Below are 27,854 nucleotides of genomic sequence, written 5' to 3'. Positions count from 1 at the left end.
ACTTATCAGAAGGTTTGTTAGAGATGGTATACATATAGAGTGCTCCCGCCCAGGAAGCACAAAGTATGTTGGATACCCACGAAGACTAATGTTGCATTTCACTGTTCTAGATGCATGTCCATCACAGGTAGAGGAAATTATCACAAAGATACCGGGTTCCCTATGAACTTAGAATGGACAGGACACTGAATTGATGGCTGGGATAGTCCCAGTAAAGATATAACACACATAGAATTTTTTTTAAGGGAACAGACCGAGTAGAGAATCATTCCCCGTAGTGCCCAATCCAGATGTCAAATTTTGTAAAATATTCTTTGCCTCTATAAATTTACCCGTTACTAATTTCTATGTGATCTTTCTTCAAAGTTTCCTCTTCATCTCTTACGTTCACCGACGGGATTACAGTTCAAAGGCCACATGCCTACTCGGTCCTTCAGAGTTCTGCCCAAATCCAGTATATCTCACCAGCATAGGGACACCAGTATTAATGCAGTGTGCTTGGTCATGCACAAAGGGTGGAGAATGAGAATACTGGTGAAGGGAGACTGTGCATAGACACCGATATGCATGATGGTGTGACAGCCTGATGGTGAACGCAAATCTGACAAATTTTCTTTTTATTATTTCCCCTCTTTTCGCTTTCCACAGACGGTTTACTTCACACAACTGATAATACACAACAGTTCAACAAAATGAAAAAGATATGTGTTCTTTACAGGAAAGGGCAGTCTGGAGGTCAAAGGGATATGGCCAGGAATCCTCAGGACTGTGGACAGGTGGACAAGGTAAGCCAGTAGCCCCCAGAGCATATCTTCCAAGCTTAGCAGAGGCGGCACACGGTCTGACTCATCTGGGTAAAGAGGGTATGTGTAAGCTGGTGAGAGCCTACTGGTGTGCGTCAGGATTCTCTTCTCATTCAGGTAAGAGAGCAATGACATGTTTTACTTGCTTGAGGAAGAATATTGGAAAGTCAATACCAACAGAGCCATCCCATATCCCTCCAACAGACGGACCTTTTCAGGTAATACAAATCGATTTCATACAGTTACCACCCTGTAGGAATTTAAAATATGTGTTAGTTTGTATTGATGTATTTTCCAACTGGGTAGAAGCGTTCCCTGCTGCCACAAATACTGCTACGTTCGCTGCAAAGAAAATTGTGCAGGAATTTGTGTTTAGATATGGTATCCCTAGAATAATTGAAAGTGATAGGGGTACCCATTTTACTGGTGAAGTCTTTCAGGTCATGTGCAAGCTGCTGAAAATTAATAGCAAGCTGCATACTCCGTACCGTCCACAGGCGAGTGCAAAGGTGGAGAGAGTGAATAGCACTATTAAGAACAAGCTGAGCAAATTAATGGCTGAAACTGGATTGTCGTGGCCAGAAGCTTTGCCACTAGTGTTGTACAGCATCAGAACCACTCCCAGGTCTCCCCTTAACCTATCACCCTCTGAAATTCTTTTTGGTCGACAACCTCATGTAATGATAGACCCCCAGGATGATTTGAAATGTAATAATGAAGTGACTGTGAAATATTTGGTTGGGATGAGCCAGCAGCTGAGAAATCAACAAAGAAATTTAAAGCTGGTGATTCCTGACCTACCGTACAGTAATTGTCATGACATTGAACCTGGGGATTATGTGATGATTCGAAATTTCTTACGCTCAGGTTGCCTCATAGACAGGTGGGAAGGACCGCATCAAGTCTTGTTAACCAGCACAACAGCATTGAAGGTCGCCGAAAGAGAGGCTTGGATCCACTCGTCCCACTGCAAGAAGGTCGCTAACCCAGAGAGAACTCGTGACAAAGAGCAGAGTGTAGAGAATCTCGTATCACTGGAGTGTCTGTTCCAGGAAAGTTGAGAGGCAGGACTGTTGAAAGGCATCTGAGCACAGAGAGTAGCAAGAGCTAGAACGGTTGTCGTACCACTTTCTTTTTTCACCTCCCCCTGCATTTTTCCTTTCTTTTCTCCTTCTTATTTTCCTCCTTTCCCCTAACGAAATGGATCGATCACAAGAGACTGCGTTTCGGGTTCTGTTAGTAATTCTGGTTTTGATAAGGACAGTTTGTTTTGGTGAGGGTCCCAGAGAGGTCGAGCAGGGATCTGGAATGGGTTCTGATGGCAAGTATGAATTTGTAGGATCTCAGGATCAGCGCATCACTTTAGTAAAGGCTGGCATCAGTAAGCGCTCTGGTAGTCAGGGAGCTCGGAGGCACTGTGAGGGGTTATTATCTGATGAATATTGTATTTGTAGGAATTGTGCGAATATAGTTGAGGATGGGTGTATCCAGAGATGTGAGTCCAACCTTAATATCGACATGGACCGTCATCCGTTGAGTGATTACAACTCACTAGTGGGTAAGGTCTTAAACCAGACAGAATGCTGGGTGTGCTCACAGGTACCTCAAGGTCAGAGCAAGTCAGGATTAGTACCGTACCCTTTAGCAATAGATGAGGTACTCGAATTACGGGGTGGGAGACTGGTGGACAAGAAATTCAATATCTCTAGGCCCCCTAGTTTGAAGCTCCACCAGTATCATGTAGACAGGTCCTTATTGTGTTTTAATATTTCCAGTTACCGAAAACCGGGAAATTGAGAAGTGACGTGGAATAACCAGACAATGACCTTTTCACACAGAGCTGATAGGATACCCATAGACTCTGAACTTGTACGCCAAATAGCCAACAGTGGGAGGTGTTTTCGGTATAGGTGTACTCGTGGAAGCAAGACCATGTTTGTTGGAAAAGTATCGCCAGGGTATTGTGCTCATATCATCCAGCCCGATACTTGTACTGAGCAGATGGGAGAACTAGGGATTTGTTTCTTCACTTGGAAAGTTTGTAATATGGTGATGTTATATTTTGTCCCCTATGTTCTCCCAGATGATGCCTATTTCATATGTGGGAGGAAGGCGTACAAGTGGCTTGCCCCGAGCTCAGAGGGATTGTGTTATATTGGGAGAGTACTACCAGAGGTCATGACCATAACCCATGATAAGATGAAAGACGTTCACCGCAGTGCTCAGGCTCCTTATACTCATACTCACTATGAACACATCCTCAAGAGACACCTCGTAGATAGGACAGTGTCACAACTGAGGGCCTGAGCTGACGGGAGGCAGCCTCAGTTGTAGGGGCTGAGATGTAGCGGAACCTGGGAGGTTGTATCAGACCCCTGGACATGTAAGTAACATGAATAATAACTGCCCGAAGGCGTGACCACGACAACTTGGATAAAAGTCAATGATGTTTATTATGACAACTCCGCAACACAGCAGCAGTAAAAGAAAACGTAAAAGTCAGCAAAGAATAAATACAGTTCCTGGGTACTACAGGATGGCAGGAGCCACAGGGCACTGGTAGTGTGAGATAGTTCTTATGATCTTCTAGATGGAAAGTCCTTACCAGGCCCGACTGTAGCAATGGAGATAACCCAGGATTGTGCCAGCTGGTGTTCCAGGAAAAGCTGGGTTGCTGAGGATAAAACAGCTGCTGTGGATACTGGCTGGAACCAGACTGTTGTTAGCACGGAGTGGATACTGGCTGGAACCAGTTAAATAATAAATGAACTTGGGAGCGATGAAATATGAACTGAAATGTAGAACTTGAGAGCGGAGAAATAATAATACCGGTGGAGAGTGGTAAAGTGTAGAAAGGACACCGGCCCTTTAAGGGAAGCTGTACTCTGCTGGAAGCTGAGCTGGAAGCAGGTAATGTTGTAGCTGGAAACAGATGAATCCACAATGGATTGGAGAGTCAGGCTACACCGCAGGTGGAATGCTGGTGCGGGTCTCTATGGTGGAAGTCTTGAGACAGGAGCTGGAACCTGGAAGACAATCACAGGAGAGAGACAAACAGGAACTAGGTTTGACAACCAAAGCACTGACGCCTTCCTTGCTCAGGCACAGTGTATTTATACCTGCAGCAAGGAAGGGATTGGCTAGGCAATTATGCAGATTATCAATACTGAGAACAGATTGGTGGAAATGATCAGCTGACAGAATCCAAGATGGCTGCGCCCATGCAGACACTTGGAGGGAAGTTTGGTTTGTAATCCATGTGGTAATGAAAACAGTAATGGCGGCGCCGGTCACCGGAGACAGGAGGCGCCAGGCTGACAGATGCACATCCAACCACGCGGACACAGCGGAGGCCGCGGCTGACGTAATCGCCACTCAGACACTCTGCATGCAGAAGTTCAGGGACGGCGGCGGAGGCCGTGGGAGACGCCATGCCTGGTGTAATATGACGTTTACTGTGACAGCGTCCCAGAGTGACAGGAGAGGATACAGGAATGTACACATCAGGATAACAGATGGGATCCGGTCCTGGAGCGCTGAGCCAGCCTTAGGAGGCATCTGATGGGTAAGAAATGGCGTCCAGATACCCGGATCGTGACAGCACCCCCCCCTTTAGGAGTGGCCCCAGGACACTTCTTTGGCTTTTGAGGAAACTTGGAATGGAATGTCCGGACCAAGGCAGGAGCATGGACATCAGAAGCATTGGTCCATGAACGTTCCTCAGGACCATAACCCTTCCAGTCAATAAGATATTGTAGTTGACCGTAACGGTGACGTGAGTCCAGGATCTTGGCCACTTCATACTCAACGCCTCGTTGAGTTTGGACTTTCGGAGTTGGAGGAAGTGAGGAATGAAACCGATTCAAGATCAGCGGTTTCAACAGGGAAACATGGAATGTCCTGGGTATTTTTAAGAAGGGAGGCAACTGGAGTCTGTAAGCAACAGGATTGATGACTTGTTCAATCTTGAAAGGACCGATATAGCGAGGTGCAAACTTCATACTGGGAACTCTTAACCTCAAATTCTTCGTGGATAACCATACCCGATCACCCACCTTGAGAGCAGGAACTGCTCGACGCTTCTTATCCGCAAACTTCTTGTACCTGAACGATGCCTTGAGCAGAGCTGATCGTACGCTCTTCCAGATATTGGCAAACTGATGCAAGGTGATATCCACTGCGGGAACAGAAGTTGCTGGAAGCGGTTGGAACTCAGGGACTTTAGGGTGGAATCCAAAGTTAGTGAAGAATGGTGTTGAAGCAGATGAAGAATGATACTGGTTGTTATGACAGAACTCGGCCCAGGGAAGTAATTGAACCCAGTCATCTTGAGAGGAGGACACATAGATGCGGAGGAAGGCCTCCAAGTCCTGATTCACCCTCTCGGTTTGACCATTGGTCTGAGGATGGTAAGCCGTGGAAAACTTTAGCTTGACTTGGAGGACTTGACATAAACTTCGCCAGAATTTGGCTGTGAATTGAACTCCTCGATCTGAGATAATTTCTTCAGGAAGACCGTGGAGTCGGAAGATCTCTTGTATGAATACTTGAGCCAACTTGGAAGCTGACGGAAGACCGGTGAGAGGAATGAAGTGTGCCATCTTGGTGAACCGGTCAACTACCACCCAGATGGTATTGAACTTGTTGCACATGGGTAAGTCTGTAATGAAATCCATCGACAAGTGGGTCCATGGTCGACGGGGAACGGATAGTGGAACCAGTTGCCCCGCAGGCGACTGGCGGGATACTTTATGTTGGGCACACTTTGGGCAAGATGCAATAAACTCCAAGACGTCCTTTTTCAGAGTTGGCCACCAATAGGACCTAGAGATAAACTCCAGGGTTTTTTGGATACCGGTATGTCCGGCAAAACGGGAAGCATGGGCCCAATGCATGAGCTTCTTCCTTAGCATCGGCTTCACAAAACTTTTCCCTGATGGGGGCGTAGAGTCCATCCCTACCGTGGAGAATGCCAACGGATTTATAATAGGATGCTTGTCTGAAGACTCTGACTCATTTTCTTGCTCCCATGAGCGGGAAAGGGCATCGGCCTTGCGATTCTGAGAGCCCGGACAGAACTGGAGTTTAAAGTCGAACCTGGAAAAGAAAAGTGCCCATCTGGCCTGACGAGGGTTGAGACATTGTGCGCCCTTCAGGTATAAAAGGTTCTCGTGGTCTGTAAGTATGGTGATTGAATGAGAAGCTCCCTCCAACAGATACCTCCACTCTTCTAGAGCGAGCTTGATGGCTAGCAACTCCTGGTCGCCAATGGCATAGTTGCGCTCAGCTGGGGAGAACTTCCGGGAGAAGAAACTGCAAGGGTGTAAATGGCCATCTTTAGCCCTCTGAGATAACACCGCTCCTACTCCAACGGAGGAGGCATCCACCTCTAAGATGAAAGGAGAGTCGATGTCAGGCTGTTTCAGAACAGGCGCAGAGATGAACCTTTGTTTTAAAAGATGAAATGCTTGCATGGCTTCTTCAGACCACTTGGACGGGTTAGCACCCTTCTTAGTGAAAGCAGTAATAGGCGCCACAATGGTGGAAAAGTCTCGTATAAACTTTCGGTAATAGTTGGCGAACCCTAAGAACCTCTGGACCCCTTTGAGGGTTAAGGGTACCGGCCAATTTTGGATTGCTTGTAGTTTCTCAGGATCCATCTCTAGTCCGGAACCGGACACAATGTACCCTAGAAACGGAATGGACTTGACTTCAAAGACGCATTTTTCTAATTTGCAATAGAGATGATTGACACGGAGACGGGACAGAACCTCTTTAACCCAAAAACGATGTTCCTCTAAATCGTTGGCAAAAATGAGGATATCGTCTAGATAGACCACGACATGACGGTATAGAATGTCTCTGAAGATCTCATTGACAAAATGCTGGAAGACAGCTGGAGCATTGCTCAATCCGAAGGGAATGACGAGGTACTCATAATGTCCGTCACGGGTGTTAAAGGCGGTCTTCCACTCGTCACCCTCACGGATCCGGATGAGATTGTATGCACCTCGCAAGTCCAGCTTTGTAAAGATCGTAGCTCCGCTAACTCTGTCAAAGAGCTCAGTAATCAGGGGTAAAGGATAACGGTTCTTGATGGTAATGTCGTTCAAACCTCTGTAGTCGATGCACGGCCGCAGACCCCCATCTTTCTTTTTTACAAAAAAGAAGCCTGCGCCGGCTGGAGAAGAAGAAGGTCGAATGAACCCCTTTGCTAGGTTCTCTTTAATATATTCCTCCATAGAATGCGTCTCAGGCAGAGACAACGGATAAGTTCGGCCTCGAGGTGGAACCTTCCCTGGAACGAGATCAATCGGACAGTCCCATTCTCTATGAGGAGGAAGGATATCAGCAGAAGCTTTACTGAACACATCCGTGAAATCTTGATATGGAGGAGGTGGAACATCAGACGACCTGGGGGAGGAAGAACAGACAGGCAATACTTTAAACAAACATGTCTCAGCACAGGAGGAACCCCATGCCAGGATTTGCGTAGTCGTCCAATCAATTGTAGGATTGTGAAGACGGAGCCATGGAAGGCCCAGGACCACAGGATGTGTGGCTCTTGGAATCACTAAAAAAGAAATAAGTTCGGAATGAAGAACTCCCACTCTCAGACGAACTGGTAGAGTCCTTAAAGAAATAACTGCATCAAAAATTTTGCTGCCATCCACGGCAGTTAAAGAAATGGACGAAGGAAGTCTCTCGGTGGGTAGGGACCACCGTTTAACATAGGCTTCGGTAATAAAGTTCCCAGCTGCTCCGGAATCAAGGAGGGCAATGACGTTCCGATAACGTTGAGCAACTTGAAGCGAGACTGGGAGATTACAATCTTGAGGAGATGGAGAGGAGATCATTACTCCTAGCCGGCCCTCTCCTTGGCGAGCTAGGATTTGGAGTTTCCCGGACGTTTGGGACAGGCATTAATGGTGTGAGACGGAGCTGCACAATAGAGACAGAGAAACTCGGAGAGACGTCTTCGGCGCTCAGCAGGAGTTAAACGGGAACGACCAAGTTGCATGGGCTCATCTTTAGATGGTGACAGTTGACGAGGAGGAGGAGCAGAAGATTTTGGAGCAGATGATCTTCCACGCTCAGTTGCTCTCTCTCTGACACGTAAATCAACTTTCGTGCAGAGTGAGATTAGCTCATCTAACTTAGAAGGTAAGTCTCTGGTAGCTAACTCATCTTTAATACGCTCAGATAAGCCATGCCAGAATGCAGCATACAGGGCCTCGTCGTTCCAAGCCAGTTCGGATGCCAGGATCTGGAACTGTATCAGATATTGTCCTACAGTACGTGACCCCTGGCGTAAACGGAGAATCTCGGATGAAGCTGAGGTTACCCGGCCTGGCTCGTCGAAGATGCGCCTGAATGTTGACACGAAGGCAGTGTAGGAAGATAGCAGGGTGTCGGACCTCTCCCATAACGGTGATGCCCAATCAAGGGCTGAGCCACTGAGAAGAGAAATAATGTAGGCAATTTTTGTACGGTCACTGGGAAAATTGCCAGGTTGTAGCTCAAACTGAATCTCATACTGGTTGAGAAATCCCCTGCAGAATCTTGGAGATCCGTCAAATTTTGCTGGCGTTGGAAGATGAAGACGTGGAGCAGAAATGGGTAAGGTGGGTGGGGTTATAGCTGGAGTCACTGTGGTTGACGCACCAGACGCGCCTGATCCACGGAGAGTTGTCTGAATCCCATCCAGCCGAGTAGAGAGATCCTGGAGACAGCGGATGATGTGGCCCTGTGCAGCCTCCTGATGTTCTAGTCGGGCTGCCAGTTCTTGCATCGGCCTGGCCGCTTGATCCTGGTCTCCGGCTGGATTCATTAGGTCAGTGCTTACTGTCACAACTGAGGGCCTGAGCTGACTGGAGGCAGCCTCAGTTGTAGGGGCTGAGATGTAGCGGAACCTGGGAGGTTGTATCAGACCCCTGGACATGTAAGTAACATGAATAATAACTGCCCGAAGGCGTGACCACGACAACTTGGATAAAAGTCAATGATGTTTATTATGACAACTCCGCAACACAGCAGCAGTAAAAGAAAACGTAAAAGTCAGCAAAGAATAAATACAGTTCCTGGGTACTACAGGATGGCAGGAGCCACAGGGCACTGGTAGTGTGAGATAGTTCTTATGATCTTCTAGATGGAAAGTCCTTACCAGGCCCGACTGTAGCAATGGAGATAACCCAGGATTGTGCCAGCTGGTGTTCCAGGAAAAGCTGGGTTGCTGAGGATAAAACAGCTGCTGTGGATACTGGCTGGAACCAGACTGTTGTTAGCACGGAGTGGATACTGGCTGGAACCAGTTAAATAATAAATGAACTTGGGAGCGATGAAATATGAACTGAAATGTAGAACTTGAGAGCGGAGAAATAATAATACCGGTGGAGAGTGGTAAAGTGTAGAAAGGACACCGGCCCTTTAAGGGAAGCTGTACTCTGCTGGAAGCTGAGCTGGAAGCAGGTAATGTTGTAGCTGGAAACAGATGAATCCACAATGGATTGGAGAGTCAGGCTACACCGCAGGTGGAATGCTGGTGCGGGTCTCTATGGTGGAAGTCTTGAGACAGGAGCTGGAACCTGGAAGACAATCACAGGAGAGAGACAAACAGGAACTAGGTTTGACAACCAAAGCACTGACGCCTTCCTTGCTCAGGCACAGTGTATTTATACCTGCAGCAAGGAAGGGATTGGCTAGGCAATTATGCAGATTATCAATACTGAGAACAGATTGGTGGAAATGATCAGCTGACAGAATCCAAGATGGCTGCGCCCATGCAGACACTTGGAGGGAAGTTTGGTTTGTAATCCATGTGGTAATGAAAACAGTAATGGCGGCGCCGGTCACCGGAGACAGGAGGCGCCAGGCTGACAGATGCACATCCAACCACGCGGACACAGCGGAGGCCGCGGCTGACGTAATCGCCACTCAGACACTCTGCATGCAGAAGTTCAGGGACGGCGGCGGAGGCCGCGGGAGACGCCATGCCAGGTGTAATATGGCGTTTACTGTGACAGCGTCCCAGAGTGACAGGAGAGGATACAGGAATGTACACATCAGGATAACAGATGGGATCCGGTCCTGGAGCGCTGAGCCAGCCTTAGGAGGCATCTGATGGGTAAGAAATGGCGTCCAGATACCCGGATCGTGACAGACAGAGCACGCAGCCTCTGATTTGATCCATGAATCCACCGGGATTCAATTCCTTCTCGCATTAGACATCACCCGTACTGCCAGAGGAATTATAAATTATAGGTATATCCATGCGCTAGCGAACTTGATAGATAGTATCACTGAGATGTATGACGACACCTTCAGGTATACGGGAAGGGAGTTACAAGCTTACCTGAAGGAACTGATTCAGCACAGGATGGTCCTTAATTATATCATAGCCGTGACAGGTGGGTACTGTTTTACTCTGGCAACTCAATATGGTGTGAAGTGCTGTACCTATATTACGAACAGTACTGACGACCCCACGGAGATCATCGATCAAAAGATGGACGATATCTTGCAGTTGAAGTGGGAGTTCAGGAGGAAGCACAACCTTACCTTAGCGACTGTGAGTAATGAACTGACCGGCTGGGTCTCATGGTTGAACCCACGAAATTGGTTCTCAGGTTTAGGAGAATGGGCTCAAAATTTTATTATGAGTGTAGGGAAGCTTCTCCTTTGTATCCTGGGAGTCGTCATAATTATTGGTTCGATATTTAGGTGTGTTCGAATTCTGACGCGGCGCAAGCACGGCACGAAGTTGATGAGTCTAAGGAGCGAGGGCGCTGTTATAGCAGCAGATTTAATTTATGACCCATCCATAGAGACAGTGTTATGATAAGGATTGCAAATGAATTTCATGGCCTGTTTCTTTCACCCGTTTTTCTTTTGTTTCCCCCTCTGCCCAGATACATCCATCCGGAAAAGACATCAGCCCTACCCAAAATGTTTATGTGAATGTATTTTAGATATGTGTCTTATCTTCATCTCTGCAACCTCCAGATAACAGCACACATAGTCGACAGGTGATATCCACATATACTAGCACTCACATATGTTCCCCCTCCATGTATCATCAATTAAATGTGCACCTAATTTGTTTTAACAAGAAGCCGAAACAGAGTTCGGTAGTGTTTGTTGGCCCATTTACAGACCCTTAATACGGGATGAGAAGGATTTAATGTATACTTCGCAATACCTCGAAGCTTATTTAGAACATATACGGCATGATGATACATGCCCCTCAGACATGGATTCATACATAAATGCTTTCTACTATCCCACTAGGTCATACATTTCCCACCTACAACTCTCCCCCGACCATCCAAAACTTCTGTAGATATTGTATAGATATTTTTCTGTTTAGTGATTAGATAGTGGCAGTTATTGGTGACTGCCAAAGGGTGGACTGTCCTGCGTATTAGCGCATGGTATGAGTATTTACGGTAGAGATTGTGAACGCATAGAAGGCTATCAAAACACATTACATATTTAATCCAAATAGTGCACAATGTACACATAGTCTCCCTGCACCACATCAGAAAGTAACAGCAGTTTAAATGGTAACAGAACAAAGGGATTCACCTTTACAGGATAGGAGGAGACAGAACAAGGTTATAAGGTGGTGTTTGGTATCCAGCTGAAGGGTATTTTAGGGGTAACATTCCGGTGTTGGTTTGAGAAAGATCGAATATTCCTGCGGATAGTTATGTGCAGGAGCAGAATATAGTTATAAACTGTATTTACTGTACATTATGTATGCGGCGGGAATCCAGAGGAGACCACCCACAAGAGCAGTTGGAACAGACATCGTCCACCTATTCAAACCGACCTATGACCTCTCCTGTACTGTAAATGACCATCCCTGTGTCCAATGGACAAAGAGATTACAGTATCCATTGTGTTATGTTTTGGATGAATTGTATAAAGAGAGCCTGCAGCAGGCCTGGTCAGACACAAGACTCACAAAGTTATCTATTAAGATGACTGAGGACCGGACCGGGTAGTGCGGCGAATCCAATCGCGTATGTACCATTGAATGTAGCCATTATTCTGTTGTATTGTATTGTTTATATTGTAACCCCCTTTCGCAATAATACGCTGTGGTGTCGGAACCCAGTGGTTTAACTACAGAATGGTGTCGTGTCTTTCTTTCCCTGCTAAGGTTTAAAGTGTAATAGCATCGGACTGCATTGCTGCATAAGGTTTAAAGTGTATTCATTGGGTGTGTACGCGCTGTGTGTACTTTGTACCGTCAGCGCTGCGTTTGTATGCAAAGTCCGTACACGGTACGGGACTCTGTATGCTAACAGCATAAAAGGTGCGTAGAGTGTGTATTAAGTTTAGCGGCCGCAGCGGCTCCATGGTAAAGTGTATTTAAAGTGTGTATAAGGTATAGCTTTTCATTCCTGTATATAAATCAGCATTCTCATAGGTTCAAGGGAAATTTGAGGAAAAATGAATTCACAGAAAGGGTAGTGGACAAGTGGAATAGCCTCCCATCAGAGGTGGTAGAGGCTAAGACAGTGGAGCAATTTAACATCACAGACCACAGCTCTCTAGTCACAGGTGCTCACCTGTTCCTGCTCCATGGCATACTATTCTCTATTAGAAGTGCTGTCAATTATTTGGAAATAGACCAATATAACACACTTATCCAATGTTCCCAGCATTAATACAGTATGCTACTGTTTAAGTGTTCCTGTATCTGCTGCTCAGCTGGTATTCCTGATTCCTGCTTAGTTATGACCCAGACTCAGATGTGTATGCTTCCTGTACAGACCTTTTGTTCTGTACCCCAATCCATATCTTCCATAAAGAATGTTGACCTTACCTGGCTCACTGAGAAGTGGAACTGCTGAGCAGCACGTGGGGAGAGGATCTCAGGAGGGACACGAGCAGGGGAGAATCAAGAAAATGGCTTGTGTCACCATGGAAACAGGCCATCTGCAAGCCACACATGCTGAATAGACATGGCACTGACATCAGCAGGAGGTCAGAGGTGTCACTGCGTGTAGTGAAATCCCAGTCACACTTTGTATTCCCTGAATGTCGAGAGCCGCGTAAAAGAGGTGTAATGAGGTAGCTGTATGACTAAGCTAAGCGACATGAGCAATTGGCCCATCTAGGAGTTTCACTGCAGTGTCAGACTGGAGGGCAGATATAAAAAAAAGGCCCCAAACAGAACATCATGCAAAGATGTAAAAGAGGTGCAATGAGGTAGCTGTATGAATAAATTAAGCGACTCAAGTGTGCGGCACAAACACCTGTCCCATATAGGGTTGGCACTGCAGTCCCACTACACTAATGGCGGATACCGGACGCACGTCTAACACCAGCATAGTTGTTATGGCTTCAGTAATCCACTTTGCAACAGGGTATATATATATATACGGCAGTATCACTGAAATTATATGGCAGTACCACTAGACATATACGGCAGGATCACTGGACTGGATTTATACTCCAGTACCACTGAAATTATACGGCAGGATCATAGGAATTATACAGCAGTATCACTGGAATTATACGGCAATTTCACTGGAATTATACGCCATTATCATGGGAATTATACGCCAGTATCGCAGGAATTATACGGCAATATCACTGGAATTCTATGCCAGTATCACGGGAATTATACAGCAATATAGCTGGAATTGTATGGCAGTATCACAGGAATTATACGCCAGTATCACGGGAATTATATGGCAATATTACTGGAATTATATGGCAGTATCACAGGAATTATACAGCAATATCACTGGAATTATACGGCAATATCACTGGAATTATACGGCAGTATCACAGGAAAAACACGCCAGTATCCCGAGAATTATACGGCAATATCACTGTAATTATACGGCAATATCACAGGAATTACACGCCAGTATCCCGAGAATTACACGCCAATATCACTGTAGTTATACGCCAGTATCACGGGAATTATATGGCTATATCACTGTAATTATACAGCAATATCACAGGAATTACACGCCAGTATCCCGAGAATTATATGGCAATATCACTGTAGTTATACACCAGTATCACGGGAATTATGTGGCAATATCACTGTAGTTATACACCAGTATCACGGGAATTATGTGGCAATATCACTGTAGTTATACACCAGTATCACGGGAATTATGTGGCAATATCACTGTTATTATACGGCAATTTCACAGGAATTATACGCCAGTATCCCGAGAATTATACGGCAATATCACTGTAATTATACGTCAGTATCACGGGAATTATACGGCAATATCACGGGAATTATATGGCAATATCACTGGTATTATACGCCAGTAACACTGGATATATGGCAGCAGAAGACACCACCACTGTGACTGGTCACTGGACTGATGCTGCACAAGAGAGACACTACCACTGGTCTGATGCAAGACAACACAGCAAAAATGCAAGGGACTTACTTATACAGCAGCCAGCAGCACTGGGGACATATAGCAGCAGAGGACACCAACACTGTGACTGGCTGGACTGATGCAGCATAAGACACTGACTACACTGGACTGAGCAGCACAAGACAGTACTAGAATCGCCACACCACTTTCCCGCCCACACAGACACTTAGGACGGAGACACGTCCCCTCACTACACTCTCCAAGACTGGAGTGAAAATGACCGTGACGCGTGGCTCCTTATATGGAATCCAAACCCCGCGAGGATCCGACAGCGGGATGATGACGTTTTGCCTTGTTCTGGTTTCCGAGTCAGGCGGGAAAACCCGAGCCTGACTCGGATCCGGGCTCATGACGTGAATAGGACCAGTTCTTGCCCTTTTGGCGACCTGGGCAGTAAATAGGGGCATGGCTTCATACAGGGGGCGTGGTCAGTTACGCCCCCTGTACAGTAGAGTAGCGCCGCTGAAAAAGAAAAAAAAAATTTAATACTTACTATCCCATCTCCCGACCGCTGCAGACCTCCGCCGGCGCCGCTCCTCACCTCGGATCTGGCATAGACAGACACTAGAGGTCAATTATGACCCCTAGCGTCTGTGTCACTCCCACAATGCTGTGCGGTGCGCGATGACATCATCGCGCACCGCACAGCAAAGGTCCTTTCCACAAAGGGAAACTAGACGCGTAGCGTCTAGTTCCCTTCACAGCGGGGGACAGGGCCGGACTGGGACCAAAAATAGACCCTGGCATTTTTTAAGCACACAGGCCCACCTCGGTGTCAGCATCTGACTCCTCCCCTTACTATTCCAGACTCCTCCTACTTCTTAGTCTATGCTCTTACAAATATAATTAATATTATAACAACATACAAGTGTACATCATTCTGTATTAAAATACACACAACCATTGGTTGAAGTGGAAATGTTGAAGTGGGGGTATGGAAAAATAAAGGTTGTAACTAAGCGTGCGTGCTCCAGGAAAAAGGGGCGTGGACACGCACGCGCCCCATTCACTAGAATGAGAGCGTCTGTGTGCACTCCCGGCGGGGCTAAGCGGCGACCAATCAGACAGAGAGTGTACCATAGAGGTACTGTGTGCGCCAAAAATATGGGTGTGGCCAATTAAAATGGGACGTGATACACAGACATATGCCCCCAATAATGCAGTGCCAGATCCACAATTGCCCCCACAGTGCCAGGTATACAAATGCCCCCACAGTGCCAGGTATACAAATGCCCCCACAGTGTCAGATCCACAAATGACCCACAGTGCCAGATCCACAAATGCCCCCACAGTGCCAGATCCACAAATGCCCCCACAGTGCCAGATCCACAAAAATGCCCCCACAGTGCCAGATCCACAAATGCCCCCACAGTGCCAGATCCACAAATGCCCCCACAGTGCCAGGTATACAAATGCCCCCACAGTGCCAGGTATACAAATGCCCCCACAGTGCCAGATCCACAAATGCCCCCACAGTGCCAGATCCACAAATGCCCCACAGTGCCAGGTATACAAATGCCCCCACAGTGCCAGATCCACAAATGCCCCCACAGAGCCAGATCCACAAATGCCCCACAGTGCCAGGTATACAAATGCCCCCACAGTGCCAGCCAATTGCCCCACAGTGCCAGGTATACAAATGCCCCCACAGTGCCAGGTAAACAATTGCCCTCACAGTGCCAGCCAATTGCTCCCACAGTGCCAGGTATACAAATGCCCACACAGTGCCAGGTAAACAATTGCCCCCACAGTGCCAGCCAATTGCCCCCACAGTGCCAGGTATACAAATGCCCCCACAGTGTCAGGTAAACAATTGCCCCCACAGTGCCAGCCAATTGCCCCCACAGCAGTGCTGCAGCTGCTTACCGCTGCTACTGCTGCTGCTGCTCCTCCTCCTGCTGTGATTTTACTGAGGCTGTCAGGAGCTCAGAGCATGCCAGTGCGGCTATGTCTGGTGGCGTGTAGCGGACATCAAACCAGCCGCCAGTTCGTGAGCCAATCAGAGCTCGTGGACCGGCAGTGGCGGCTCCTGATTGGCTGCTGGTCCGCGAGCTCTGATTGGCTCACGCACCGGCGGCTGGTTTGAAGTCCACTATACGCCGCCAGACATAGCCGCGCTGGCGCGCTCTCCTCTCCTGACAGCTGAGACACGCTGCCGCTGGACTGAGCGGCAGCGTGTCTCAGTGAGCGCTGGACCGGCCCACATGGCCATCGGCCCTTCTGGCATTTGCCAGAAGTGCCAGATGGCCAGTCGGCCCTGGCGGGGGACCAACGGGGGACACAGCGGGCAGTGGGGGGCACAGCAGTAGAGGATCTTGCCATGGTGCGGCGCCCTCCGGATGGCGCCGGCTCCGGCTCCCAGGCAAAAGTCCTGCTTGCCCGTGGCAAGATCCGCTACTGGACGTGAAGTCCGGTAGGGTTCGGTTCTCTGAGAACCGAACCCGCTCATCTCTAGATGAAACACACTCTATGTCTGACTTACTGTGACAGTGACAACACACAAACACAGGAAAAGTTTACATGCACAATTAACCCACAAAGAGCCCTTCAAGAAAGACACAGAGATAGCCTGGAGCCAGCACACTGCACCCTTACTGCCAATGGCAAGCTAAGCCGGGTCGCAGACTAAGTACCCAGATTGGGGACTTAGTACACTGGTAAACGCTCCCCCCCTGCTATGACCCCCTGGTACCGCTGAGGTAATCTGGAGTCACGTCCCGGTCAGTCAGCATCTGTATCCACTGTAGAGGGAAAATAGCGCTGGTGAGCTGCTGGATCCGCTCATAGTGAAGCCCCGCCCCTTCAATTTCACACGGTCTTCCCGCTTTTTTATACTGACTGAGGTCATTTTAGTGCTTAAAATGGAGTCAGTCACCTTTTAAGTCTGTAATGCTAGTCTGGGTACTGTGTACACCCAACTTCTTCATCATCAATTAACCCCCAACATCATTGTTAACCACTTGACAATCTTAATTCCCTCATCTGCACCTTTATCATTAATTATACTAGTTAGTAAACCCTTTCAGTCTCATCAAAGATCCCCTTATTTTAACTGCCTCCATTATCTACATTAAGCGCCTGTCATAATTAATTCCAATCACCATTCCATCACATCTAATCCCCTAAACCTCAAAATTACATTGCTTCTATTCCTATCACCAGCCCATCACATCTGAGGCAGACCCTTTACAAGTTTCAGCCACATTTTCCATATATCACAGATCCCAAACTCGTCTGAACAAGCAGAATAAAGTACTCAGGCGCAGTACGCGAATGCATAACTGTACTGTACAGCACACGTAAGGCAGTCCGTATGGTAATGCTGACAGCATCGAAAGTAAAAGAGTTTTGTCTGTTTCTATAGATGTCATATTGTGGCTTTACCCAAAATGTGACAATTTATTTGATCAGTCCACAGCACTTTGTTGCAACGTTTCTTATACCCCTTTTCCACTGGAGCCAAAAACCTAGGTTATTGCTGGGTCTACCTGGGTCATAAAAGGGTTCTAGAAAAATATCCCGGCTCGATCTACCCGCCGATCTAATCGGACCGCAGTAGCTAACAGGGTCTTACTCGGGTAAGGGTGCAATGTAAAAGGCGCGACCCAGGTTATTTTACCAGGGTTATGCTTAAAAGCTGCTGATTGGCTGTGTTTGCAGAGGTCCACCTAAAGGGAGTGTCTGTAAATGACATGCAGGGCACACACGGGTTCAGTGTAAACGAGGCTGTTCCGGAAATAAGCTGGGTCCAAGGTGCAATGTAAATAGGGTCTGACCTGGGTTGGAACCCTGTCCAGAAACCCAGGTCAGACCTATGTTTTTGGTGGAAAAGTGGTATAAACTAGAGATGTGCACTGGACATTTTTCGGGTTTTGTGTTTTGGTTTTGGATTCGGTTCCGCGGCCGTGTTTTGGATTCGAACGCGTTTTGACAAAACCTCCCTGAAAATTTTTTGTCGGATTCGGGTGTGTTTTGGATTCGGGTGTTTTTTTTTACAAAAAAACCCTCAAAAACAGCTTAAATCATAGAATTTGGGGGTCATTTTGATCCCATAGTATTATTAACCTCAATAACCATAATTTCCACTCATTTCCAGTCTATTCTGAACATCTCACACCTCACAATATTATTTTTAGTCCTAAAATTTGCACAGAGGTCGCTGGATGACTAAACTAAGCGACCCAAGTGGCCGACACAAACACCTGGCCCATCTAGGAGTGGCACTGCAGTGTCAGACAGGATGGCACTTCAAAAAATAGTCCCCAAACAGCACATGATGCAAAGAAAAAAAGAGGTGCAACAAGGTCGCTGTGTGACTAAGCTAAGCGACACAAGTGGCCGACACAAACACCTGGCCCATCTAGGAGTGGCACTGCAGTGTCAGACAGGATGGCAGATTTAAAAAATAATCCCCAAAGAGCACATGATGCAAAGAAAAAAAGAGGTGCACCAAGGTAGTGACGTGCGGTGAGGACAACGGCTGGGGAGGCACTCCATGTGTCCAATCACATGTGCCTCGCTAAGGGACACAAAATTTAACCAGAACTTTGCGGTCAGTCAGTAGACACAAAATAATACTGGAAGTTCCAGTACTGATCAAGCAAAAAAGCTTCCACCAGGTCTGGGGAGTAACCCGCACCAGGATATGTGAACTATTATATAAATCACACAGTTGGGGTGCCTTTCATAATATCTAATTAAACCCTATTTTTGAGATTCATACATGTATATGTGAAAAAGGATTTGAAGGCTCACGAAGGTGCTACCACCTGGTTTAAACAGGAATATGAAGTCAAATCCCCATAAAGAGGGGAAAAGGGGAAGAAACCATGTACACTTTGAGGTGCACTCACCCAACTAACAAATTTTAATATAATTGTTATTGTAAAACATATATATCCACAGCAGTAATATCACATAAAGGCATGAATGCCCAATGACCTAAATCAATATTGAAGTTTTTATTATATATTTTTATGGGACTTGATTGTCCTTTATTAAGAATAGAGTGAAATATTAAAATTCATGGAGAACAGAAAAGAAGGTAAAAGGTGACAGAAATAGAATAATATGTGAATAAAGATTAAAAACAGAGCTAATGTGTTTCTCCCTTCATATGTTTTCTTGTATTTATTTCAATTGTGCATCCACATACATATATTAGTGCAGTACTGTACCAGTGCTATATTCATATGAGACCTGCAATTTTCATATTAACTAGAGTTTATATGCTGTGTCAGAGGGAAATATGCTGCCTTCCTTTAGAGTCACATACTATTCCGTCAGATTCTAGCCATGTTTAGAGATATTGCAACAATAAGTATCCACTCCTGTCCTAAGGGCTTTAAACGTGGTAGATTGAGTCTAATGTTGTAATCTAAGGAGTGAAACAAAGTTGCTGAGTATATGACTCATACCTGAAATCCTAGAATGTAACACTCTGCAAAGCTGCTAGTATGATATTATATGGGTTGCCTGGGCATAGAGAGGACTGATGGGGATGTGTCTTAGTAAACAGCCTCGCTGTCCTGTGCTCAAAGAATGTCTGCTTAGTAAATCACAGCAGCCTCTAATATCCACTGCTGCTATTTATGATATATGAATAAATGTGCAGAAAAAAATGGGTTTAGTGTCTTCCATATAATGTCAGTACACAGTGATAGGTTATCCTACTACACTGTGTTGGATTGTATCCGTGCAGTGACTTACAGCAGTAATTGATACCTACCAGCAGTGCTTATGATATAGTATTCCTAATGCACAGAGATGTTTTACAAATATTACATATAAATTAGCAGCAGTTGTCTCCCGTACTAAACATTTATTAAATTATGTCCATGCAGGACATATTGATAGCACTAGAATACCACTAGCCGTATTTAGATAAGTATATATGTGGGTATGGTACACTTTATATAAGTATCAGAGGATCATACCCCTGTATATAGATTGACAGCAGTGTGTAGCTGATTGCACTAAATACCCACTAGACACAGAAACAATATAGCATGTGAGACATTTTATAGAGAGATCATTCCGTTTAATTCCATATCTGGCACAAACCCCCACTTGTCACTTCATATTTAATATTAATAGGGTCTGACCCGTAGCCTATGAATAGAGTATTAGTAGGTAAAGGACATGCGTTCAAAGATTCCTCTGAGGCATAAACAAAGTTGGCTCCTAATTATATATTATAGGTCTCGGATGTATGTCATATGTCATTTGCACATTTAAATACTATTGCTAATTCGGGAGCACATAGCTAAAGCCTATGCGCATTTCACTCCTATTGCGCTTCCTCAGGGCAATATGTGACGGGTCCCGCTTCCCTGCTTGGGAGGGGGAGGGGGGGGGGGGGGGGAGACCAGGTGACAAGGGAATACCAGGGGGGGGGGGGGGGGGTGCGCTTTACCAATAATTACTTTTTCCCTACCTGTGTCACACAAGATGAGAGGCCAGCAGGAGATGATTGTTTTTAATGCGCAGCGGGTGCTGGCAGATGCTGTCCCTCCGGCAGGAGTGAGGTCAGGGGGAATGAAGGGAGGGGAGCTCCCGAGTCCGTTCCTTGTCCTGCCGTTCAGTACGGGTGATTGGACAGCGGTTCCAGTGCTGGATCCGCTGGCCCAATCACATGTGCCTCACTGGCAGGGGCGTGCTTCCCCTGCCAGCGAGGCACTTGTAGAAGTGCCGCTTTCAGTGTTTTTTTTTTTACATGGGCTTTTACTGCCCAGTGTTTGGCTCCGCCCACCGCTCTGTCCCCGTTCCCACTGTCAGCGGGAGGCACTGCTATCAGTGCCTCCCAAACTAGTTTAATAAACTAAGATTATTAGAATAATATAAAGAAGATACATATGACAGGATATTGTCATATGTATCTTCTTTGTATTATTTTAGTCATTAATGACAGGGGAGGCACTGCCTCCCCTGACTGCACGTCCCTGCACCAAGGTCGCTGGATGGTTAAGCTAAGCGACCCAAGTGGCCGACACAAACACCTGGCCCATCTAGGAGTGGTACTGCAGTGTCAGACAGGATGGCATTAAAAAAAATAGCCCCCAAACAGCACATGATGCAAAGATAAATTAAAGAGGTGCAAGATGGAATTGTCCTTGGGACCCCCCACCCACCCTTATGTTGTATAAACAGGACATGCACACTTTAACAAACCCATCATTTCAGCCACAGGGTCTGCCACACGACTGTGGCTGAAATGACTGGTTGGTTTGGGCCCCCACCAAAAAAGAAGTAATCAATCTCTCCTTGCACAAACTGGCTCTACAGAGCCAAGATGTCCACCTCCTCTTCATCGTCCGATTCATCACCCCTTTCACTGTGTACATCCCCCTCCTCACAGAGTATTATTAATTCATCCCCACTGGAATCCACCATCTCAGGTCCCTGTGTACTTTCTGGAGGCAATTTCTGGTGAATGTCTCCACGGAGGAACTGATTATAATTCATTTTGATGAACACCATCTTCTCCACATTTTCTGGAAGTAACCTCGTACGCCGATTGCTGACAAGGTGACCAGCTGCACTAAACACTCTTTCGAAGTACACACTGGAGGGGGGGGCAACTTAGGTAAAATAAAGCAAGTTTGTGCAAGGGCCTCCAAATTGCCTCTTTTTCCTGCCAGTATACGTACGGACTGTCTGACGTGCCTACTTGGATGCGGTCACTCATATAATCCTCCACCATTCTTTCAATGGTGACAGAATCATATGCAGTGACAGTAGACGACATGTCAGTAATCATTGGCAGGTCCTTCAGTCCGGACCAGATGTCAGCACTCGTTCCAGACTGCCCTGCATCACCGCCAGTGGGTGGGCTCGGAATTCTTAGCCTTTTCCTCGCACCCCCAGTTGCGGGAGAATGTGAAGGAGGAGCTGTTGACGGGTCACGTTCCACTTGACTTAACAAGTGTCTCACCAGCAGGTCTTTGAACCTCTGCAGACTTGTGTCTGCCGGAAAGAGAGATCCAACGTAGGTTTTAAATCTACGATCGAGCACGGTGGCCAAAATGTAGTGCTCTGATTTCAACAGATTGACCACCCGTGAATCCTGGTTAAGCGAATTAAGGGCTCCATCCACAAGTCCCACATGCCTAGTGGAATCGCTCTGTTTTAGCTCCTCCTTCAATCTCTCCAGCTTCTTCTGCAAAAGCCTGATGAGGGGAATGACCTAACTCAGGCTGGCAGTGTCTGCACTGACTTCACGTGTGGCAAGTTCAAAGGGTTGGAGAACCTTGCACAATGTTGAAATCATTCTCCACTGCGCTTGAGTCAGGTGCATTCCCCCTCCTTTGCCTATATCGTAGGTAACTGTATAGGCTTGAATGGCCTTTTGCTGCTCTTCCATCCTCTGAAGCATATAGAGGGTTGAATTCCACCTCATTACCACCTCTTGCTTCAGATGATGGCGGGGCAGGTTCAGGAGTGTTTACTGGTGCTCCAGTCTTCGGCATGCGGTGGCTGAATGCCGAAAGTGGCCCGCAATTCTTCGGGCCACTGACAGCATCTCTTGCACGCCCCTGTCGTTTTTTAAAAAATTCTGCACCACCAAATTCAATCTACGTGCAAAACATGTGACGTGCTGGAATTTACCCACATGTAATGCACGCACAATATTGGTGGCGTTGTCCGATGTCACAAATCCCCAGGAGAGTCCAATTGGGGTAAGCCATTCTGCGATGATGTTCCTCAGTTTCTGTAAGAGGTTGTCAGCTGTGTACCTCTTATGGAAAGCGGTGATACAAAGCGTAGCCTGCCTAGGAACGAGTTGGCGTTTGCAAGATGCTGCTACTGGTGCCGCCGCTGCTGTTCTTGCTGCGGGAGGCAATACATCTACCCAGTGGGCTGTCACAGTCATATAGTCCTGAGTCTGCCCTGCTCCACTTGTCCACATGTCCGTGGTTAAGTGGACATTGGGTACAACTGCATTTTTTAGGACACTGGTGACTCTTTTTCTGAGGTCTGTGTACATTCTCAATATCGCCTGCCTAGAGAAATGGAACCTAGATGGTATTTGGTACCGGGGACACAGTACCTCTAGCAAATCTCTAGTTTCCTGTGAATTAACGGTGGATACCGGACACCAGTGACGTGCGGTGAGGTCATTGGCTGGGGAGGCACTGATATATATTTTTTTATATATTTATATATATATATATATATATATATATATATATAGTGTTTGAAGTGGAAATTTTGAGGTGGGGGTATGCAACAGTTAAGGATGCAAGTATGTGCGCGCCGAAGGCGCGCACGCTCCAGAAAAGGGGGCGTGGTCACCCAATAGGTGGCGTGTCCAGTGTAGTAGAACACCTTATACTATCTAGTACTGGTGCCCCTTTTACCTTGTAGCACACGGTAGGAGCCGAAATTCACATTATAGCACATGGTACGAGCCGAAATTCACATTGTAGCACACTCAATGAGCCGACATTTACATTGTAGCACACTGAATGAGCCGAAATTCACATTATAGCACACTGAATGAGCCGAAATTCACATTATAGCACACTGAATGAGCCGAAATTCACATTGTAGCACACTGAATGAGCCGAAATTCACATTGTAGCACACTGAATGAGCCGAAATTCACATTGTAGCACACTGAATGAGACGAAATTCACATTGTAGCACACTGAATGAGCCGAAAGTCACATTGTAGCACACTGAATGAGCCGAAAGTCACATTGTAGCACACTAAATGAGCCGAAATTCACATTGTAGCACACTGAATGAGCCGAAATTCACATTGTAGCACACTGAATGAACCGAAATTCACATTGTAGCACACTGAATGAGCCGAAAGTCACATTGTAGCACACTGAATGAGCTGAAATTCACATTGTAGCACACTGACTGAGCCGACATTCACATTGTAGCACACTGACTGAGCCGACATTCACATTGTAGCACAATGAATGAGCCGACATTCACATTGTAGCACACTGAATGAGCCGAAAGTCACATTGTAGCACACTGAATGAGCCGAAATTCACATTGTAGCACACTGAATGAGCCGAAATTCACATTGTAGCACACTGAATGAGCCGAAAGTCACATTGTAGCACACTGAATGAGCCGAAATTCACATTGTAGCACACTGAATGAGCCGAAATTCACATTGTAGCACACTGAATGAGCCGAAAGTCACATTGTAGCACACTGAATGAGCCGAAATTCACATTGTAGCACACTGAATGAGCCGAAATTCACATTGTAGCACACTGAATGAGCCGAAAGTCACATTGTAGCACACTGAATGAGCCGAAATTCACATTGTAGCACACTGAATGAGCCGAAATTCACATTGTAGCACACTGAATGAGCCGAAAGTCACATTGTAGCACACTGAATGAGCCGAAATTCACATTGTAGCACACTGACTGAGCCGACATTCACATTGTAGCACACTGACTGAGCCGACATTCACATTGTAGCACAATGAATGAGCCGACATTCACATTGTAGCACACTGAATGAGCCGAAATTCACATTATAGCACACTGAATGAGCCGAAATTCACATTATAGCACACTGAATGAGCTGAAATTGTGATAGCAGGGAGAGCCAGAGTGACGACAGGGAGAGCCAGAGTGACGACAGGGAGAGAGAGTGACGACAGTGACAGCAGGGAGAGAGAGTGACAGCAGGGAGAGAGAGAGTGACGATAGTGACAGCAGGGAGAGAGAGTGACGACAGTGACAGCAGGGAGAGAGAGTGACAGCAGGGAGAGAGAGAGTGACGATAGTGACAGCAGGGAGAGAGAGTGACAGCAGGGAGAGAGAGAGTGACGATAGTGACAGCAGGGAGAGAGAGTGACGATAGTGCGATAGTGACAGCAGGGAGAGAGAGTGACGACAGTTGACAGCAGGGAAAGAGAGTGACAGCAGGGAGAGAGAGAGTGACGATAGTGACAGCAGGGAGAGAGAGTGACGACAGTTGACAGCAGGGAAAGAGAGTGACAGCAGGGAGAGAGAGAGTGACGATAGTGACAGCAGGGAGAGAGACGACAGTGACAGCAGGGAGAGAGAGTGACAGCAGGGAGAGAGATTGACGACAGGGAGAGAGAGTGTGACAGTAGGGACAGGGACAGTAACGACAGGGAAAGAGGGTGACAGCAGGTGAACATTACCTGACTCATTTGTTGCGGCTGGTGGCGGTGAGTGGCTGGCGGCGGTGGGCGGCGGTGAGCGGCTGTGCGCTCTACACAGCCGCCGGCCGTCAAGCAGGGGCTTCTGTCTGAGAGAGGGCGGAGGAGGAGAGCACCGGGCGCCGCTCAATTCACGCTGGGTCTGTGGCTTCCCACCGCTGTCGCCGTGCACATTAGCCAGCGTTTGGGCCAGCAGGGGACATGGAACACACTTTAGCTAGTAGGGGGAGGGGGGTACATGGCACACACACATTAGCTAGTAGGGGGAGGGGGGGACATGGAACACACACATTAGCTAGCAGGGGGAGGGGGGACATGGAACACACACATTAGCTAGTAGGGGGAGGGGGGACATGGCACACACACATTAGCTAGTAGGGGGAGGGGGGGACATGGAACACACACATTAGCTAGTAGGGGGAGGGGGGGGACATGCCACACACACATTAGCTAGTAGGGGGAGGGGGGACATGGCACACACACACAGTAGCTAGTAGGGGGAGGGGGGGGACATGCCACACACACATTAGCTAGTAGGGGGAGGGGGGACATGGCACACACACATTAGCTAGTAGGGGGAGGGGGGGACATGGAACACACACATTAGCTAGTAGGGGGAGGGGGGGGACATGGAACACACACATTAGCTAGTAGGGGGAGGGAGGGACATGGAACACACACATTAGCTAGTAGGGGGAGGGGGGGACACGGAAAACACTTTACCTAGATTACAGTAGGAAGATCTTCCGTTCCGCTCTCCCCCTCCTCCCTGTACCGCTGCTGCTGCACTCACTGTCTTCAGGCTCTGCCTGTGTGTGACAGGCGCCGGACCAGCAGCGGTAGCAACAGCAAGGACACTGTGAGTAAGGAGGCAGGGAGGGGGAGCTGCACTTAATGAAGTCAGCCCCGCATGGACTCCTGGGCATCCCGGCGCCGCCGCAGCTGGAGCAGTATGACTGGTCCCGGCGCCGCTTCTCCCGGCCACGTCTATGTGATTGGACCAGCGGATCCAGCACTGGATCCGCTGTCCAATCACAGGTGCCTCGCTAGCAGGGGCGTGCTTTCCCTGCCAGCGAGGCACTTGGCTGAGGGAGTTGGTGGTGTGGTTTGCAGGAGCTTGGTTACAAGAGGAAGGGATTTAGTTGTCAGTGGACTGCTTCCGCTGTCACCCAAAGTTTTTGAACTTGTCAATGACTTCTGATGAATGCGCTCCAGGTGACGTATAGGCGAGGATGTTCCTAGGTGGTTAACGTCCTTACCCCTACTAATTACAGCTTGACAAAGGCAACACACGGCTTGACACCAGTTGTCCGCATTTCTGTTGAAATAATTCCACACCGAAGAGGTGATTTTTTTTGTAATTTTACCAGGCATGTCAATGGCCATATTCGTCCCACAGACAACAGGTGTCTCCCCGGGTGCCTGACTTAAACAAACCACCTCACCATCAGAATCCTCCTTGTCAATTACCTCCTCAGTGCCAGCAACACCCATATCCTCATCCTGGTGTACTTCAACAGTGACATCTTCAATTTGACTATCAGGAACTGGACTGCGGGTGCTCCTTCCAGCACTTGCAGGGGGCGTGCAAATGGTGGAAGGCGCCACCTCTTCCCGTCCAGTGTTGGGAAGGTCAGGCATCGCAACCGACTCAATTGGAGTCTACTTGGGGATTTGTGATTTAGAAGAACGCACAGTTCTTTGCTGTGCTGTTGCCAGCTTAAGTCTTTTCATTTTTCTAGCAAGAGGATGAGTGCTACCATCCTCATGTGAATCTGAACCACTAGCCATGAACATAGGCCAGGGTCTCAGCCGTTCCTTGCCACTCCGTGTCGTAAATGGCATATTGGCAAGTTTACGCTTCTCCTCAGACGCTTTTAATTTAGATTTTTGGGTCATTTTACTGAAATTTTGTTTTTTGGATTTTACATGCTCTCTACTATGACATTGGGCATCGGCCTTGGCAGACGACGTTGATGGCATTTCATCGTCTCAGCCATGACTAGTGGAAGCAGCTTCAGCACAAGGTGGAAGTGGATCTTGATCTTTCCCTATTTTACCCTCCACATTTTTGTTCTCCATTTTTTAATGTGTGGAATTATATGCCAGTAATATATCAATAGCAATGGCCTACTGTACCGTACTGCTATATATTATATACCGGTGGTCAGCAAAATTATGCACTGTCCTCCTACTACTGCGCAAAACTTAAATCCACCACAGGTATGGATGGATAGTATACTTGACGACACAGAGGTAGGTAGAGCAGTGGACTACTGTACCGTACTGCTATATATTATAAACTGGTGGTTAGCAAAATTATGCACTGTCCTCCTACTACTGCGCAAAACATAAATGCACCGCAGGTATGGATGGATAGTATACTTGATGACACAGAGGTAGGTAGAGCAGTGGACTACTGTACCGTACTGCTATATATTATATACTGGTGGTCAGCAAAATTCT

At 47.2% G+C, this 27,854-nt stretch overlaps 1 protein-coding gene across 1 annotated transcript in view; it reads right to left on the bottom strand.

The window, feature by feature from the left end:
• LOC134927454 (uncharacterized) overlaps nucleotides 1-20,792 on the bottom strand; it is a 123,395-nt gene extending 102,603 nt beyond the window's left edge. Inside the window, exon 1 of the mRNA XM_063921924.1 lies at nucleotides 20,661-20,792. The gene's annotated coding sequence lies outside the window, so the exon portion shown is untranslated. The remainder of the gene's footprint in view (nucleotides 1-20,660) is intronic.
• Nucleotides 20,793-27,854: the final 7,062 nt, after the last annotated feature.

The sequence above is a fragment of the Pseudophryne corroboree genome, chromosome 5 (genome assembly GCF_028390025.1).
Source record: "Pseudophryne corroboree isolate aPseCor3 chromosome 5, aPseCor3.hap2, whole genome shotgun sequence".
Lineage (NCBI taxonomy): Eukaryota > Metazoa > Chordata > Amphibia > Anura > Myobatrachidae > Pseudophryne > Pseudophryne corroboree.
The sequence above is the reverse complement of the archived record's forward strand: the minus strand, read 5'-3'. Positions and strand labels throughout refer to the sequence as shown.